This window comes from Pogona vitticeps, chromosome 1, assembly GCF_051106095.1.
Source record: "Pogona vitticeps strain Pit_001003342236 chromosome 1, PviZW2.1, whole genome shotgun sequence".
In the NCBI taxonomy this organism is placed as follows: Eukaryota; Metazoa; Chordata; class Lepidosauria; order Squamata; family Agamidae; genus Pogona; species Pogona vitticeps.
The window spans coordinates 287,151,546-287,172,183 of NC_135783.1; the positions used below are offsets into that span (position 1 = coordinate 287,151,546).

A 20,638-nucleotide genomic window follows, 5' to 3' on the forward strand; every position below is an offset into this window, starting at 1 on the left:
CCGTAAGTAGATTCAGAAAAAGTAAACAACCAAGAAATTGAATAATACAATATAATATTTAGCATTTCAGGTCTGCTTTGCTTAAAAGAAACTAAGGTGTTTTTCTTTGTTTTTTTTAAAGCAATACCCCTTTCTTTCCAAAAGGCACAAATCTTTGGATTTCCTAATCTCTACAGGCTCAGGCCCTATGTAATGGATGGAATCAGGGTTGCTCTGACCTGAACTAAAACATTCTCCAGGCTGCCAAATTGAAACCCAAATCAAATCTTGTGTTTGGAGCACAAATGTCTGTCATAAACCCTACAGTTATTTTAGGAGGCATTATTTACTGCTACTTTTGCTGGTGGCTGATTTAATGTGTCAATTAACTTGCCTATAGCTTTAATGGTCAGGGCATACACTGGTGAATAAACCTTGCCCCATGATAAGCTAGCTTTTCCCAACCCTAATGGAAGACAGGAAGGAAGGCGTCACTTTTAACTTGGTCTTTAATCACTCAATTCTCTCCCTGCCAAAAGATTTAAATGAAACTTTTGGAGGACAGCAACTCCTATATTTTTCAAAATAATGCTTGAATTGCTGTGATGAGAGACGGACCTGTCTTTGGTACTCTGCCGGTAGATGGCACATCATGTCTTTTCCAGTATGGTGAGAATTGGTATCTTCATGCTGTCTCCTTTGTTATTTGTGACTATCTTGGTTGAGATTGAATTGCTTTGATGAATTACAGCTCCCAGCCTCTATTCCTTGTGTGCCTATTTTTCCCCCTGTGATAATGCAATCAAGTATAGTTTCAGCATTGTGACAGATGTTTTTATACAGTTTATGTATGTTTGCTTTTAAATCAAGATAACAACAAAGACCCCTTGATAGTAATTTAGAGTTTTCATAGATAAATTGTTCTGTAGTCTTTTGATGCTTTTATACTCTAGCAAATAAGACACAGAAAATTGAGATTGCTGGATAGCACAATACTCAGAGCCTTGTGAACAGAAGGTGCCTCATGCATCCATGACACTTGTCAGTCCATGATGAAATGCAGTTAAGCAATAATTTCAACACCACTGTCATGCTACTAGATGTACTGTGCAAAGAAACAAAGCCATCCTAAGGGTGTGATGAATATTTGCTAAACCCCTTAGTCCTGTTTATTTAGGCTACCATAATATAATGAAATGCTTTGGTATAGAATTCTCAAGTTTCACAAGATTCCTCACCTCCAGTGCAAGAATGAGACAAGGAACTCTTATTCTCCCATCAAGGTATCTGCAATTTGCACAAAATACTTCTACATAAAACAAGTGCCCTGTCTCTTTGAGAACCAAAGCACAGGCACACATGGACAGTGCAGAAGGGTTGGAATTGTTCAAAAGACAAAAAGAGCGTGTGCAATCTGTGCAAAAACCATTACTCACCCATGATAATTTTTTCATTTTTATCTCTCTGAGGATGTTTGCTATATGCTGTCAGTGTCACCCACTGCTTTAGACATGAAAGGTTTCCTGAGTGGCACTCAAGATTATTTCCATTGGAGAAGCACAACAGATATATATCTGCCAAGTTTATTCCCACCAAGCCTTTCAGCTTTAGAGGAAAGTGAATCTTTCACAACTTAAAAGAAGGGGAGATAAAGTTTGCCCACATCACCTATGGCATATCATGAGGCCATGATCAAGAGGTGCAGGATCTGCACTCTGTAATATAGGTGTGGGCAAGTGCAGTGGGTGATGTGAGCCAAATTTGCATCCCCAGCCCTTCTACATTTCCCATTATGCCCCATTTTGTTTTGAAAAAAGTAAACAGGATTGGTGCTTTCCTTTAAAATTCTTTATGGATAGGTGGGTGTCAGGAGATCACCCTCCATCCCTTAATATTATAATAGGTTGTATCTACAGGCCTCTAGGAAAATGTTTGTAACAAATTCATTTCCGATGGTTGTTGTGGGTTTTCTGGGCTGTTTGGCTGTGTTCTTGAGGTTTTTCTTCCTAATGTTTCACCAGTCTCTGTGGCCGGCATCTTCAGAGGACAGGGTTCAGAACTCTGAATCCTGAATCTGTAGATGCCGGCCACAGAGACTGGTGAAACATTAGGAAGAACAACCTCAAGAACACGGCCAAACAACCTGGAAAGTCCACAACAACCATCGGATCCCAGCCGTGAAAGCCTTTGAGAATGCAGATTCATTTCTCTTCAGGGGAATGGTATATTTTACCCACAGCTGACAATGCATCAAGTCATGGGAAGCAAAACCTTCCAAAGGGACAGGTAAAAGCCACCTGTTTTCTCCACTGGAGGGGAATAAGTCATCCTCTGACAGTACAACTGAGAATGGCAAAATTCCTCTGTCACAATAGGTACAACAGAAGGAAGCACAAGAAAGTTAGGTGTGTGTGCATGACTGCATTCGTCAATGAGGACAAATAGTTCATGGAGGTTGAGAACAATGAAAACATTGAAAAGGGAAATGAAAAATGAGGACAGGGAGGTTTGGAGAAAGAATTAGTGGAGGAAAAGAATAGGGGTATCGATTTGACAATTTGGTGGTTTGAAAAACAAAAACCCTGTAGCTAAACTTCACAATCATTGTACATGCTGTGACAGAAACTTGCACCCAGTTAACTGCAATGGATGTTATTATGGAATACAATTTTTGTGGGATGTCTTTTTTGAATGTGCCATGTGGTACACACCTTTTCCAGACTAACTAGGTTAATCTGCAGTTTAGAAAAGCATATATAACTGGTAATGTTGCTTTTTTCTGGTCCACATGGATCTTTACCTGTTCTTTATGGGAGTTATCTAAGGTACTGAATCTGCCTGGGGTGGGGAGAGAGGAGGATTCAGCCCCTGAGTAGCATCTGATTCAGAGTTAGCAGTCTCCACTGCATCAATTTCAAATTTAGGAGTGACACTCATTCCTGCTTGGGCTGAAAGGTGCCTCTACTGGGATCCTGTAGTGTGGAAGCAGCAGGAGGGGTGAGAGAGATTAAGAGGGACAAAGTAAGTTAGAAGTGGCTGAGGAGGTAGCAGGACACCTGTCAATAGTCTTTGGGCAATACAAGAATTACTTTATTAGGGAAGAAAAATACACAAATGTAGTCAGCTTTTAAAATGTTATAAGACTTCATTCTTTACTTGTTTGAACCAGGCTATTTCCTCATACAGTACTTAAATTTTAAGGATATCAACAATTCTTAAAAGCCAGAGGAGTCTACAGTAGTTAAAGTGTTATGATATAAACAAACAACACAGCTATGCCCATAATATTGATAGAAGGAGGCATAACTTCACAAAAGGTAGTTTGAATTTGTCAGCAAAATTTCTCCTGAAGCAAAATATGAAGTGTTCTTCCTCAAATGAGTCATCTTAGGGGTTTTTAATGATTACCAAGCAAACTCTTAGAGTGAAATAGCATTGCCTGTGTATCATAGTCAGTCTCAACTAGAGTAGAGCCACTGAATCAATGAGGCTTGTATTAAGGTTGACCTAACATATCACATCCATTTCAAGAGTCTATTTTCTGTTGGACTAGCAACTGGATTTAGCTCCTTATGTTTGTGTGAACACTTCCAAGTATGGTTTTCTGCTTCATTCATTACCATTTTGGGGGAGGTAGGTAAAATCCAGGCCAGAATGGGTAGTTGGTAATAAAAATTGCTGCCAGTACAATCAGAATGTGAAGGAAAGGTGCCAGAACAATACAGTATTCTAGAAATCCATCTTATATTACTCATGTATTAACTCTGTACTGTCCTCACCAGTTAAAACAGACTGAAAAGGCCTCAGGAAACCTCCGGGCAGAGCATCCAAAGAATTCACCACTCAAACGGGCCTAGAAGAGACTGAGGCAACAAGTCACCAAACATTGTGAGGAACAATATTCCAGCATCTATTCTGGGTGGGAAATGGTCCAGAATAGCAACTTACAAATAGAAAAAAACCAACCAGGTTTACCAGCCACATGTGACCAGACAGACTGAACCACAAACATCCTCAGGGGCCAGATTACAGGATCCATTCCAGGTCAAATTTTGTAGCATTTGAAGAGATTTCAGTGGTCCTATAATCCAACTTGTAGCCACTGTAGGAAATTCACTGCTAAAGAGCCATCCAACCTCAATTTTTTAAAAAAATGCCAGTAACAGATAGTCTGACTTTCCACTATTCCACTTTTGAACAACTCTTACCATCTGAAAGTTCTTCCTAGTGATGAGTTAGAATCAATCTCTCTCTTTCTCTTTCTCTCTCTCTTGCAATTTGCACCTATTTATAGATAATATTTGAGGGATCTGATTTCTAAAATATTATGCTGATTTGTGTCCATCACATCAGAATAGTTTTGGCTTCATTTTTTATTATCAAATGCCCATTCAATTCTATTCCATTTCTTACCTCATCTTGGGGTTGTTGTTTTGTGTCTATTTTTGTTTTGTTTTGTTTGCTTGCTTTTCATTGTTGCCTACAACTAATTTTAAAGCAAGTTGGAGTGTCTCTTTAGACCAAGGATTTGAAGAATTTTGAGAGAAATACAAAGAAATGAGGACATTTTTCCGGGGAACGTTGGTAGATAAATCCTCTGTATTCCTCTGCAGCTCCTATTTGCCACTAATCCCATTAAATGTCCATTGTCTAGACTGACAAGCCATTTCTCTATGACTGATATCTATTGGTGGAAAGCAAAGTTATGAATTTGTCTAAATCTAAAATGCTGTGAATCTTGGCTTTAAAGCCCTAAAACGTCCTGCAAAGCCTTGGTTACTAGAGTACTTCAAGGTTATACCAGCTGGAGATGTCAATAAGATCATTCAGGTTACGCATCTCTCTTTGAGTGAGTTCAGAAGAGGCTGAAATTGTTTTCTGTTAGGAGGTCCCTTTTAATGCCGGAATGATGATTCAGAATATTCATGTGAGACCCCTCTTTCTTTTTCACATATCCAAGCATAATTTTACTCCTCTGTATGTCAACACACATATTGACATATGTGCATTGCCCCACGGAGGGGAAAATGGTATGTGTACCTAATATATTAAAATTACTGTGCAGATAAACAAATTAGTAAGAAATACCAAAACTGAAAAGACAAAAATATGGAAAAGTGGGGACAGAACTTACTTAAGACAATCAGCAATCACAAAAACACTCTCTGTAGCTTTTTTGAGAATTTACTACCAGCAGCTAAAGAAAAGCAAAAGAAAAAAAAATAGATGCATGACAGAAATAAATATATTTCTTCAATGACAGCACACAATCCTCTCTTGGAAACACTAGGATGGAAAGTAATGGTGAAATTCTCTAAGACTGCAAACTAGATCCATCAAAGTCTGCTCCTTTCTCATCTCCTCTGTCCATCATACCAGCCTCACATTTCCTTTATACTGTATGGTCCTGTTTTGCAACATCCTCTGAGTAACTTTACATGGCAGGAGTTGATTATGTCATCAGCTGGCACTGGTAATATTTAATTAAAATTAATTAAATGTGTTCTGTTTCCCAGTTCTAGGTTCCAAGCTTGCTTTTGCCTTGGTGAAGCCTTCGGGAAAGTTGGGATGATTGGATCAGCAGTTTTTGCAGTAATCTGATGGTGTGTTTTAGAAATTAAAGGCTCCCTTATCCCAAGGCTCCCAAAGGCTTCTTCAGGGGAAGAGTAAGCTCTAGAGAGCCTGGGGGTGTGTGGATTAGAAGCTTTTAATTAATTTTAAATAAATTTTGATATTGCCAGCTGATGACATCATCAGCTTCTGTGTGTAATGTTGTACAAACAGATTTGGGACACTTTCTGGCTTTCTTTTAAAGTTCACATCTCTAGATCAATCTCAGATAGAGATGAGCATGAATTGCCAGTTTGGTGATTTGTGTTGGTTCATGTATTGGCTGAACAGGTGTTTAGTGCTGCAAAGCCCTCCTTTCTCCAGTAGATCAGAGGCCGTGGCCCAGTTTCCCTGCCCTGCCTCCTCCAGGTGCTGTCTCTGAGTGGGTGCCCACCAGAGGAAGCAGAGCTTTGAAGCACTGAAACCTGCTCATACAATAAACGAACTAACACAAACGGCCAAACTGACAGTTTGTGCCCATTTCTAATCTCAGATGATATGTATAAAGTGACTGATCTGCTTTGGATCCCATTCAGATCAATCTGATGTACCTCATAACTCATCCAAATCACTCTGAACTAGCTTGATGATTTTAGGATTCTGTCCAATCAGTGGCACAGTCTTTATTTAGCTATTTTATTCTCCTCCTGCAACAGCATTACCAGTCAATGATGGAGCATGTTTTCTCACCCACAATTTGATGAGCTCAAGTTAGTGGATTGGGAAAAGGACTTGGCAATAACAGGGCAATTTTATTATTATATCCTGTCAAGCTGGAACCAATTTACTGGGCTTTCAAGGTAAGTGAGATATTTAAGGAGTGGTTTTACCAGTTCCACTTTCCCAGTGAGTTTCCAAGGCTGACCGGGAATGGAACTCTGTTCTCCAGAGTCCTAGTACATCTCTCTGCCCATCAAGCCACACTAGGTGCCTACCTGTTTTTTGGCTTATTATACATAGAGATGTAAATAGAAGCAGCTCATAGAGCTGGATGAGAGGAGCAGTTTGCCTGAATCTAGAATTCCCAGGGGAGATGCCCATGCGTTCATCACAATGTAGTCTTACATATATGATGTAATCTTCTCCATCTATTATTGCCCTCCACTAGGTGTGCATCAGAAAGGTTGCCCTCAAGCTATGCTGATTGGGAAGAATTACTTTGGTTAGGACAACTGGTGAAGAAGCCAGTGTCTGCACTATTGTGAACAAACTGATCTGCAAATCCTGCAGTTTAGTAAACCAAGGATAACATTCTTCTGAGGCTGACAGTCCAGCATAGGTATGCCACATTGCTCTTTTGAGACATCCTTAAATTGCTGCAGCCCCACAAGACAGTGACGTAGGAGAGCTATGAGTGGTAGAATATACCAGATGGGCGGGATATAAATCAAATCAATCAATCAATCAATAAATATCTCAATATCTTCCTTTCAGCTCCCCCATAGGGTTGCCAAAGCCATGGTGCTGTGAGTGGAAGAAGACTATTCCTTTTTTGACTGCATTTCTTTGAAATAAATCCCACCCAAACCCTGAAGCTGCTATTACTTGAGTAGCGGGAGAATAAAAATACACCTTAAGCATCAGAGATCTCTATATCACGGGGTTGGCTTTCAAAGTCTTACGTGCCTTCTAACTGAATGTTCAGTTTAAGGTTCTGGAGTGTATACTAGTAGCTTCCTGCTGGTTTTTACTGTGGGTACTAAATTAGAAAGTTGTCCTCAGTGCGTTCATCGGGGATATGTCTTTTCTCTCCCTTATGTGATCTAATAAAGCAGCAACATGAGAGTGAAGTTCTAGAGTACTTCTTTATTTTAATGGCAGGAACAATGACACTCATTGTTAGAGCCATACTTGCCAGCACTGAAATTTGTAGGGTTGGAGGATAGATCTAGCCTGGCATGCAGACCATCTACATCTTTGATCTGAACCTAGTTTTCCCTAGGTGTATGTAGGTATAATATATGCATTGATTGGTAGCTGCCTATGAACTAACAAAACATCTTGGATTGTACTGTCCTCAGAGGCAGTAGCCGTGGGATGAATTTACATTATAATTCACCATTAATTTGCTCGAAGGAGATATGCATCCCTTATTACACTTATAGAAGGCTTATGTGAAGAAGAGATATTATGAACATGCTTCTTGTCCAAGGATTTCATTCTTGTAGTACAAATTTCAGCCATCTTATTCCATGGTCCAGATGGAAAAGTTTGAAGAATCAGAGTCCCCAGCTCATACTTCCCTCTCTGGAACTACAAGAAATAAAGAGACAGAGCCTGGGCCCTCAGGCAGAAGGAGCTCTGTAACATAGCCTGAGGCAGAGCTACACCAGCACTTAAAGAAACAGAAGGTACTAAAATTGCAGCAGAGGACTCCTCAGGAGTAAGAGACCATTAATTCACGAGAGAAGTGCCCTGCGTGGGACTTGGGAATGTTTTATGTAAGAAAAATACAGATTGCCAATATGTATCGGGCTCTATGCATTCAGGGAATTCTTGTTACATTCAGCTTTCCTGGTATCTGACCATGGCTTGATTAAGGATTGTGTCTCTGGTGTCCACATATGCTCAGCAAGATCTGCTCTGTTGTGACCCAAGCTTTGATTCTTGAATTTTCCTTTTATTGACCTTGTTTGCTGGCTCCACATGGGCCATAACCTCAACATTGCTTTCTGGAAGCTGGGTTTGATTCATTGTTCTTTGCTCTGGCACAGCTGCGTAGCTAGCTGCCTTGAGCCTGGATATTTGAGTCCTGTACTTGCAACTTGCAACTGCCCGTGAGCTGTGTGTCCCAAAGTCTGTTGAGGAAGCAGTTCATAGGCATCTCCTCCTCCTTCCCATTACCTTTGTGCTGATCTTTCTGTTCTACTTAATAGGAATGTAATTCTGCTTTGCATTTACCAAGGGAGTCCTGTGGCACTCTTTTCGTTGTTGAGAGTTTATTTCTGTTGGAACAGCAAATAGCCTTCTTCTAATTACAGTTAAACTGCAGAAACCTCTGTGCCACAAGGCCAGAAGACCAGCAGTCATAAGATCGAATCCATGTGACAGAGTGAGCTCCCGTCACTTGTCCCAGCTCCTGCCAACCTAGCAGTTCGAAAGCATGCAAGTAGATAAATAGGTACTACCATGGTGGGAAGGTAATGGTGTTCCGTGTCTAGTTGTTCCATGTGACCACGGAAACTGTCTATGGACAAACGCCGGCTCTATGGCTTGGAGACGGGGATGAGCACCACACCCTAGAGTCGGACACGACAACTAAATGTCAAGGGGAACCTAATTAAAGTTAAATGTGCATACACCTGAATGTATGAGCAATACATTGTCTACATCAGTCTTGCTTTGTGCAATTCTCTTCTAATCTCGGTTAAATTATGAATATAGTTTGCTTTTCCTTTTAAATGCCTTCTAGCAATTCAACCCTTGTCTGGACTTGATTCATCTGACCCCTCATTCTTTCATTTTCCTGGCATGGTTTGTAAGTCAACAATCTTGACAAGACTTTGTATTGGGGGATGGGTAACAGCATGTATCCACTCATCCTATTCCTAGTATTAAGGATGAAAACAGAGGTAGGACAATACCAGGAACTGGCTCCTAGAGTGGTAGGTATTGTGTCCACCTACCAATGAAGTCTGGATCATAGTTTAAGACTTGTTAAAAGAAGATAGTGCCAACTCCATGATTCCAAAGTATGTATGACTTTTTGTTGCTACCATCAGACTAGTTTGAAAATGTAGCCCACACCAAGGACGGGCACTCACAAGTCATGATTCACTGTTGGGTCTGATTTAAGTCACATTGGTGACTCAGACCGGGGGTTTCAGGGGGCTTGCGACTCGACTCATGACTCAGACCCATTTGTCCCTATGGGCCCCCCTACTGCCACCACTGCTGCCATCTTCAGAGGCAGAAGGCCTAGCTTCTGGAAGGGAAGCTGGCCTGCTGTCTCTGTGCATGTGCATATGTTAGCTCTGCTTCCCTGTCTGTGCATGCACCCCCTCTATTGACTTGAGACTCGGACTCAAAGTAGTGGACTTGACACTTTGGTCCAAAGACTCACACTCAGACTCGTGACTCGCACCCAAAGACTCAGACTTGAACTCAATACTTGGACTTGCCAACATCCATGGTCCACACACTGCTCACCCATTTATGTAGATCTGTCATGAACAAAATCAAAAGCACTGGTCCAATTACAAATGCTTGGGGGGGGGCAGGTCCCACCATACAAACAACCCTTGTGAGGACTAATTATTTGTTCCTGGTCTCTGCTTCTCATTGTTTAACCAGTTGCCGTTGTTACAAGCTGTGAAGTTTCCTCTAATGGTGATCCTATGAATGAGTAATTTTCAAAATGCCCAGTCCAGCAGACCTGCTCAGCTCTTGTAAACACAAGGCTGTGGCTTCTTTTATGGAATAAATCCATCTCACATTCCTCTTTTCTTCTGTTTTTCAACTTTTCCTAGCATTATTGTCTTTTCTAGACAATCTTACCTTCTTATGACTGCCTGAAGTATGACAGCCTCAGTTTAACCAGATACCAATACGTAAGAGGATCTTTAATCTTCTCCCTTGCCCTATAAGTTTATATAATCAACTGCTTTTTAAAAAATTCAAATAAACAAAGAGTAACAAAGCACCTGTATTCAAATCTTATCAATACTTTCAAAATCAAGACTTATCATCATTGATTTTTGTCCAGCAACTCCTGCTCTTTTATGTACTTCACATGTTTATCTTGAATGTTTTCCACCAATTTGTCTGGAACAGATGTTAAGTCAACTGGCCATTTTTTGTTTTTTCTTCGTTTTTGTTTTTGGATTCATGACAAATCCTGTTTTTAAAAATGGTGTTACATATCCATTTTTCAGTTCTCAGTGTGGAGGCGCCTCTTTGCTGTGAAGCACATATTTTTGCTAGAAGATCAGAATCTTCACACTTCATGTGAGTTCTTTCAAGAGAAAGATGATAGTGCTGGTGAGTGTTCATGGTGAAGATTCATGCTTTGAGGATGCATTAACCATCCTGTGCATTCTGAGCAAGAATTCCAACAATAAAAAAGGACAGGAAATGAGAGGTAGATAAGAGTACTGGTAAAACATAATGGAATAATAGCAAATCATTGTTGCTATTATTGCTATTAATCTTCAAGTCCCAGGTTAACATTATTGGAATTTGGGGAAAACATGCAATCCAGTCCTCATCTCTCTATGATATCCTGCAGTCATTGGTATGATAGTTGACTTTGGCTTTTGGCTTTTTGCCAGAAAAAGGATAAAATTCAGTAGTAGGGAAAAATGAATCAATTCATTTAATTTGACTTTAATTATTTCTGTAATGAGGGTATAATTTCATCCTTCTTCAGTGCAGAACATGATCTTAATTATGGGAACAAAAACAGTGGAATGAAAGCAATATTATTATAACTGTAATTTCCTCCTCCCTTTTTTTTCTTTTGCATGAAATGTTCCATAAGTAAGGAAAAATATTTCAGTGATGAATAACTTTTCAGCCAGCACTTTGTCTAAACAAGAAATAGAAAACCCTTTTCCAAAGTATAGCATAATGCTTAATTAGAAAAGCACAGAGTTCATTATGTTGTGTCATTTAGACCCTTACTTATAACTTCAGATTGCCTGAGATTGTTTCTTGGACACACACTACTTGTGTTATATCAGTCATGTATTTTGTCCTTGTAAAAATGTCATTCTTGCCTCAAGGGAGCCAAAGTAATGAGACATAGCTAAGAACCCAAGAAAACACAAAATTAGAAGGGGTGCGTGGAATAGCTCTGACAGTCGGTTTGTCCTTGCTGCGGGGTGAGGGAAAGATTCTCCTAATTCAAACACATCTCAAAAAGGTCTCCATTTAAAGTTTGTAAGGAAGCTTTCAGATATGCTCCATGCCATATCACTTGCTTTGTGGTAAAAGAAGCCAAAGACATAAATTGTCTTTAGTCTCAACTGCAGTACATGAAATGGACCTTAAATTGGCACAAATGTGGATTTCATAACTGATGCGCTGATATTCAATGTACTGTTAGCTAGGGGCATGAGAGTGGTCCACAGTCTAATGTGTTATAATCCTATTAAACCACAGGCAGTTGTGATAACCAGATGTTTGTCAGGAGGAGAAGGGGCAAAGTGTGTGTCTATGTTAAGATTTATCCCCTGTTTTGTTCACTGTTGAGAAATATATATTTTCTGGCAATTACAGAGTGTACAACTACTGTAATTTTAAATAAGCCCAGTGTTTTTCCATTGCCATTCTGACCAGCAGGGGCTACTGTTTTTGGGGGGCAATTGGGATGACATTGTTTCCTTTCAGTTTCTGACATGTGTTGTCACCTATATCAATCCCAACCAACAATGGCAGATCTATCCAAGCGCGACACCAAATTGTGAAATGCTTAACGGGGTGTGACATGAGAGCTATGATGGCCATGTGGAGCTGGGGCTACTTCTTGTGAAGTGCTCTGCTGCAATCCCAGAAGGGCTCAAATTGTTTCCCCTTTCTCTTTCCGTGCTGGGCAGATTAACCATTGTTCCACTGATCACCCACCCTCCTCTGGCAGTGTACAGCAGGAACATCCCTTCCTCTTCTTCAGTCTCTGTTCCAATATTTTAAAACACACATACACACACACACACAAAGACAGAAAACCCAACACTATTTTATCAATAGCAGATATTTGTTAGATAACTGCTGAGTCAGATAACACCCCAAAGCTTCACCACCTTCCTCACCTCATCATAGCATCTGTTAAAAGGACAGTGTTTCCATGGGAACAGAAGCATCAATCTAAATGCTATATAGGTGGCCCTTTCACCCCAACTGAGCCCAATCCAACCTGAGACACCTTCCCTGTCTAGTCACACCTTAAATTTACCCCTTCTGCTGCCTTTTCTCTAAACAAATGTCTCTACCCTTGATTTAATAGTGTCACCTATTACGTAACAAGATATAGTGATACATGCGTGTTTATATACACCAAATTAGGGATGTTTTGCTGGAAGGCTTATGCATGATTCCGTTTTGATGGAGATGAGGTGTTCTAATTATCTCACTGGTAACTGGCAGAATAGTTGAGTCATTGGCCATCTCATTAGACAAGAAAACTCCTTGGAAAAGACCCTGATGTTGGGAAAGTGTGAAGGCAAGAGGAGAAGGGAATGACAGAGGATGAGATGGTGGACAGTGTCACTGACGCTACCAACATGAATTTGACCTAACTCTGAGAGGCAGTGGAAGACAGGAGGGGCTGGCGTGCTCTGGTCCATTGGGTCACGAAGAGTCAGACATGAATTAACTACTAAACAAAGCAAATTTGTGCAAGGAAGTTGTACAAGGAGAGGCTGGTCCTTTAATGCTGGTGGAAAACTGTGCCATCAGGCTCAGATTACCCAGATGGCCTACTCTGGGTTCCTTCCTTACATACAGTATATACACAAGTTTGGCATCTTGTCCTAAATGAAATTCATCACCCTCAGTACTAGCTCAGTGTGAGTGTGGGAGGGTGGATCAAAGGGAAAGGCACTTCAACATATGAAAGCTGACTGGGATTCCCTGAGGAATCAGGATGGCCTGCATGCAATGTTAGCTTGAGGAACAGAGACTGTGCTTGTTTATATGGGAGTATGTGCTCACATGCTCACAAACATATATGCACATAAATTCATCCCAGCAATTATTTATCATCAGCAGGTGGAAGCAAAGAGCCTTCTCTTTGTCACCACCAGTAGCAGATACAGACTCCTTTCTCCTTACCACTAGCAGCAGCCAACAAAAAGCAGTCTCTACAAAAATGACTGGAAATTGGCAGGTTTGGGCACTTCAGGAGAGTTGTATGCAATGTGGGGAACCAGGACACCTCATGTTATGGAAACACAAGGCCATGTACCCCTGACTAAATGGGGCACTATCATACATTGTTGACAGGGAGTCCTGAGTGGAACAGGAGAACCCATGACCTCTAGCTACTTACTGCCAATTCTCTATTAAAATATAAACTGGAACAAACTTTCTGCTGAAATATGTATTCTGCTACATTTTGTGGTATGATTCCATGCTGGTGAACTCACATGCCCTGTGCTACAATCCCCTCCTGGGTACTTGAAATGCTGTTTTCACTAACAAAGTGCTGACAAAAATAAAAACAATAAAAACTGCAGTGATAAGTTCAGCCTAAAGTTACCCAATCACTCACTGTGAGTTTTCATTTTCTGAAGGTGACATCTCTCTTCTGGACAGTTATCTATGACATTTAGAAATTGGGGGAGAGGGGAGGAACCCACCCAACAAGGATTTGATGGGTTTGCTTTTGACCTAAAAAGGAGTAGGCTGTCAGGAAATATTGACATTCTGATAGCTTTCTGCTTTTTCTTATATGTTGAAGGAAGGACTGAAAAGGAAACAACAATATAGAGGAGGTGGGAAAGGCAGCCACCTCAGAGAAGAGGAAACTCAAAAATTTAGGTATAAAGAAGACAAATGGATTAATATATCTCCTAGATAGATCTACTCATGTGGCAAGGATTCTGATTCCCTTTTGCGCTGAAGGTAAAGAGAGGAACAACATCTCTTTCTTTTTAAGGATAGTCACCCACACAATAACAGAAACCACTGTCACCTCTTACCAGAATATATTGAATCCGAGTGACAAAGCTGACAAAAAGACTTATGAGGTTTCATGTTCTTGTGTACTTTATTGCTCACATTAGTTCTTGGGAAGGGGGGAAATGGGCAGCGCAATAGCTCATAAATCTTCACTGACACTCCTCATGATATTGTCTCCTTGTGTTAAGGAAATTGAAGGTGACATACTGTACCTGCTTTCTCTGTAGTGTTGAGCTGTTGTTTCCACACAGAAGTCAATGTACATATATCAAAAGGACAATAACCAAGAAAAGACACACCTCCAAATGACAATGATAAATAAGCGATCCACTAAATCAAATTTCATTTCTTATAGCCTTTTTAATTGCAATGAGTTCAATCAGAAAAATAAAAGGCTACTGCCAGAATTAGATTACAGACCTTTTATTTACTCACAGAACTCTTCTCCCAGATAAATCCAATATGGAACACAATGCTTAGCCTCTCTCCCTTCTCTCTTTCTTTCCTTCTATTCTTGCATTCTTAATTAATTAATTAATTAAAAATTAGTGTCATGGTTTTACTGTTGGAATGTTTTATTTTTGTTTTTTAAAGTGAACGATTATAAACTTTTGTAAATATTTCATGTTTTAAAATTGTTTTTCATAGCCCTGTAACCTATCCTGAGATCCTGTGGTATGCATCAGACTATATTTTACAGCTGGCTGGCTAGTTCAGTGGTTTAGGTATCTGGCTGTGGAACCAGAGGTTGGAAGTTCAATTTCTCACTGTGCCTCCTACACGTAAAGCCAGCCTGTGTGGCCTTGGGCAAACTGCACAGACACAGGATGCCAGGATGCTTCTAGAAGAAGGGAATGATAAATCTCTACCTGGAAACCCCTGAAAAGGGCCATCTTACTTCAGAATTCACTTGACAGCACATGGCTATTATTATTTTAATAAATGTATTAAATAATATACATACATACATACATGCATACATGCATACATGCATACATGCATGCATACATGCATGCATACATGCATACATGCATACATGCATACATGCATACATGCATACATGCATACATACATACATACATACATACATACATACATACATACATACATACATACAAAAATTGGTTGTCTAGTTTAAATCAACAGTTCAGGAAGCAATGGTGCTAGCCCACCCATCTTAAATTGATGAATAGATTCTGAAGAATATATCCTCTCACAAATTTTAACATTCTGAATAAAACATTATCTCAATATACTTTTTTTTAAAAAAAACCTCTCAATTTCACCTTTCTTCAGCATATCTTGATTCACACAGCACTTTATATGCCACGTTTTGGTTTCCCATGACAAAACCTTTGTGCTCCAGTTCATTTCATTTCAAAAACGTGATAAAAATGATGAGGGAAGAAAAAAAAACAATGATTCATTTATGGAAGCAAATCACTTGCTGGTCAGTGCATTAGATTGTGGTTTTCGAGTGTATTTACTTCCAGTGAAACTCTATACTTGCTTTGTTAAATGACAAAGCTGGAAAAGGCAGTATTTCTCAAAATGTCCCTCATGACACCTATAAGAACATTTTGGGAAAGTTAATAACTCTTTAATGAGACATTAGTTTTCTGGGATACTGCCGAGAACCAGAGGCAGATGGCTGTTTTCAGTGTGTCTTCAAATATATATCACTGGAAGATCAGCAGGCTCCACCATATCTTATTTCTCCATCTGGATCACAGCTGGGTACTTAGTGACAGCATTTCACTCTGACCTGGATTGTGTTTATGAACTTGGAAATCCCCTTGAAAAAGGTTCAATGAATTAATGTATGAATTAATGCATGAATTAATGATAAGTATAGTAAACTACTTTAAGGATGACCACATTTTTGAGGGGTTTTTTTGTTTTTATTTTTTACATTCAGTTTTTGGGTATGTTGGTAAAATCTGAATCAAATGTGTTATACTTCCTTAGGGTATAGGCAAATTTTAATGGCACTTCTGCTGTCTCCCAAAATCTCATGAATTTTGGTAAATTCTGATTAAGTACCCTGGGTTGGGGGAAGGAGGTCTGTCCTTCTTCCCCTGGAGGATATCTGCTCTCATACCCCTGCAAGCACTGGAAGGAATGCCAGAGGCAGCAGCAAAAGGGACTTGGGAAGACCAGATTTTAGTGAGCGACTGGCACTACAAGCCTTTCCTGCAAGTTGTGGTTTGGCTCAGGGCTGTGTTCGAGACCTGATACAAGCAGCAGAGTGTGGCTAACCTGACCCCAGTGTCAGGAACTTGGGTTGGATTAGGGTAGAGGCAATATCACACATACATATGAGAATGAAACTGCATCCATCCTTAAATTATTTCCATAACCCTGGGTGTGGTGTCCACCCTCGTGCCCCTTTTGCTTCACCTTCAAGCCTCAGAGCACAGGAAGGCAAACACTCTCCTCTTTAACACTGCTGCCACCAGGTGATCCCTAAATCACCATTATCTCAGAAAGATTCAGGTCCACTCTTCAAGTTCTTTTAAATAAAACTTTTGTTTATTGATTACAGAGATTGATTCATAAATATCTTCAGTAGCTAATCACATCTCAGAATTTCTCAAACTACACACTTTATTACAGTCTCTTACTCTTACCCTCTACTGCCCACCTTACATTTCTCTTACTCAATCTACCCCTTGATTCTCTGACTCCGCCTCTTATAGCATCTCTCTCCGCTCCGCCTCTCAGCAATATTAATATGCATGAATCATTCCATTACATAACAAACATGAATCATTACATAATATAACATGAACCATAGACCTAATAAATAGAAAACGCTACACTGGGCCAATTGAAATGAGAAGAAATAGCATGTGAAGATGAAGGCTATCCTTCATATCTGAAACATTTTGCTGCCTGAGGCAAAGGGCAAGATTCTAACTCCACCACATTCCACAGAAAGAGAAAGAATTGTACTGACATTTGAATTTTACATTTACACTGGTGTTGTCAAAAGGTTCCCTGCTGCACCTGAGGGTAATGGGCTAGTTTAGGGATGCAGAAGAGACTGAATGGCTTACACAGCCCTGTCCTCCAAAAAAGAGTATGTGCAAGTGGTTGTCACTACTTCCCTCTTCCTGCATTTGCTACTTGGGGCAGTTGCTTCACTCTACCTAATAACAGAACAAGGCCTGCTATTCCTTCATCTGATGATGTGTTAATTACCTCTGCGACCCAGCCAATTACCTCTCAGTTGAATGTTCTCAACCAAGATCAAGGATCTTTGACTAAACTCCACTAATCATTCCTTTCAGGCTAAGTGAAATAATCCAAATAAACATAAGGATTTGGTGGTCTAGCAACATCCAGTTTATGCACTGCATTGAAAGCAGCAGTCATGTTGGACCAGATGCAAGTGATGATTTCAGCCAGATGTTTAGCAAACAAATCAGAACAGACTGTCAAGAATTCTCTCTAGTGTTCTTGGTCATTGTAGCTTCCTCTTTATTATGTCAATGGTTCATGTTTGTTATGTTAATTGTTCATGCATATTCATGTTGCTAAGAGTCGGAGCCGAGAGAGATGTGATAAGAGACGGAGCTTGAGAGAGGGTCAGTTAGAGGGAGTTCGAGTAGAGTGAGAGAAGGGAGAAGGAGATAGAATGTGGAGTTTGGGGAATTCTGAGGTGTTAGCGTTAGGAGTGTATTATCAAATATAAGGTTGTTGTTAATAATAAATTTACATAAAGAAGATATTCATGAATCAATTTCTATAATAAACGAAAGTCCTATTTAAAAGACTTTGAGTGTGGACCTGAATCTTTATCTTCCAGAAGTAATGGTGATTTAGTCATCACCTGGTGGCAGCAGTGTAAAAGAAGGGATTTTTGCCTTCATGTGCTCTGAGTTTTGATGGTCAAAAAAGGGGCACGAGGGTGAACGCCACAATTGTCTTGTGTTCTTTTGGCTATGCACTATCTACATTTCATTGAGAAAGCTCATTATCACACCAGGGGACCAAACAGGCTTCACTTAGCAAAAAAATAGTGCTTAGGAACAATTCTGTCAATCTGTAAGGATGGGTCCACATTTCAAAGCCAAAGGTGTTCTTTAAACCAGGTAATGCAGAATTTCAGCGTGTACTGAAAGAATGCTAGGCAAACAAGAAAAGCTGAGAATGAGCTAAGGTTAGCTAGAGGAACTAAAAGCAACAATAAAAAACCCCATTCTTCAGGTGTATGCAAAGCAAAAGACAAAGAAAACCAGTGGCTCAGCTACTCAATGGAGATGGAAAAATGAAAACAGGCAACAAAGAAAAGGCAGAAGTGTTCACTTCTTATTTTAGCTCAGTCTTTTCCCAAAGGATAGACTATGAACCTCCAGACAAATGTGAAGTGCAAGTAGAGAAGAGAGGATTTAAGCTGGATATTGATAAACAAATAGTCAAGGAATCCCTTATTACCCTGAATGACTTCAGAGCTCCAGGCCCAGATGAACTGTATCCAAGAGTAATGAAGGAACTGATTGAAGAACTCTCAGAATCACTGCCTATTATTTTCTTGAAATCATGAGAAATGGGTGAGGTGTCAGGTGATTGGAAAGGAGCTAATGTTGACCCTATCTTCAAAAAGGGCAAAAAAGAGGAACCTGGGAACTACATATGAATCAGCCCGACATCAATCCCAGTGAAAATTCTGGAACAGATTATAAAGCAGTCACTATGTAAACACTTAGAAAATAATGCAGTAATGACTAGAAACTAACATGAATTTGTCAAGAAAAAATCCTGCCAGACAGGTAACCTCCCTGACAAACAGAAGGAATACTGTAGACATAGCGTTTCTTGACTTTAGCAAAGCTTTTAACGAAGTGCCCTATGATATTCTGATTGGCAAGCTAACTGGATGTGGGCTGGATAGAACATGTTCCAGGTGAATATACAGTTGGCTAGAGAATTGTACTCAGAGGATGATGATTAATGGCTCCTTCTCCAACTGAGAGGGGTCAAGAAGTAGGGTACCACGGGTCTCAGTCCTGGGCCTGGTGCGCTTCAACATTTTTATTAATGACCTGGATCAAATTTGCAGATGACACAAAATTGGGTGGACTAGCTAATACCATGGAAGACAGAAACAAAGTTCAAAATGTTCTAGATAGACTTGAGCACTGGGCTGAAAACAACAGAATGAAATTCGACAGGGATAAATGCAAAGTGCTGCACCTCAGAAAAAGAAAACAAATGCACAGTTACAAGATGGGGGATATCTGGCTCAGCAATGCTATAAGCGAGAAGGTCCTTGGAATTGCCGTAGAGCTGAATATGAACCAACTGTGTAATGTGGCTACAATAAAGACAAATGATCTTTTAGGCTGCATTAATAGAAGGATAGTCTCTAAATCCCATGAAGTACTAGTTCCCCTCTCTTCGGTATAGTTAGTTCTCATCTACAGTATTGTGTCCAGTTCTGGACACTGCACTTCAAGAAGAATGCTTACAAATTAGAACAAGTTCAAGGGAGGTCAAAAGGATGATTTAGGGGGCTGGAAACCAAGCCCTATGAGGAAAAACTTAAATAATTGGGCATATTTAGCCTTGAGAAAAGAAGAGTGAGGAGTGATATGATAGTACATTTTACATACTTTAAAGGCTGTCACGCAGAGAAGGGGCAGGATCTGTTCTCAATTAACCCAGAGTGCAGGACACAATGGACTCAGGTTATAGGAAGCCAGATTTTGGTTGAATATTAGGAAAAACCTCCTAACTGTTAGTGCAGTACAGCAATTGAACCAAATAACCAATTACCTCGAGAGGTAGTGAGTTCTCCAACACTGGAGGCATTCAAGAATAATACAGACAACCAGCTGAGAGATATCCTTTGATTTGTATTCCTACATTGAGCAGGGGGTTGGACTTGACTTATAGGGCCATCAACTTCCAACTTCACTATTCGATGATACTATGATTCTGTTAATCTAGAAAATGTCCACAGGAATGGACTTTGAGCTTTGCTAATTTCACTCCTCTGATGTCCCTTCTTTTCTTTATCCTTGAACAATGAAAACAATGCCCCTGCTCCCCAAAAGTAAGGAAGATCAACCTCAAAGAAGAGTTCTCATACTGAGCCCTTCTTAAAGACCAATGCAGGGACTGTAATTTGCAAGCATAAATAACCAGGAACACAGATGATTACAGCAGTACATAAATGTATTGTTGCCTACCATGGGTACTTATTCAAGCTAAACCATAATGTCTGAAGTGGATTTGTACATGAAAGCCCACATTGTAGCAGTTAGTCTTTAAGATGTCACAATGTTTTTTTTTATTTTTTAAAAAAATATTTTTGTTTTATTTTTGCCTGATGTAATATTGCAGAATTCCTTAGTATATGAGGGGAAAACTCTCAGATGAAAAACCACTTTTCAGGCAATACAGTTATGTGTTTATCTCAATT

At 39.9% G+C, this 20,638-nt stretch overlaps 1 long non-coding RNA gene across 1 annotated transcript in view; it reads right to left on the reverse strand.

Annotated features, from left to right (window-relative positions):
• The window catches only part of LOC144587864 (uncharacterized), a 42,287-nt gene continuing 21,649 nt past the window's right edge, over window positions 1-20,638 (reverse strand). The window contains exon 2 of the long non-coding RNA XR_013543052.1: window positions 1-20,638. This exon is cut by the window's right edge and continues 20,901 nt beyond it. This is a non-coding gene — a long non-coding RNA (uncharacterized LOC144587864).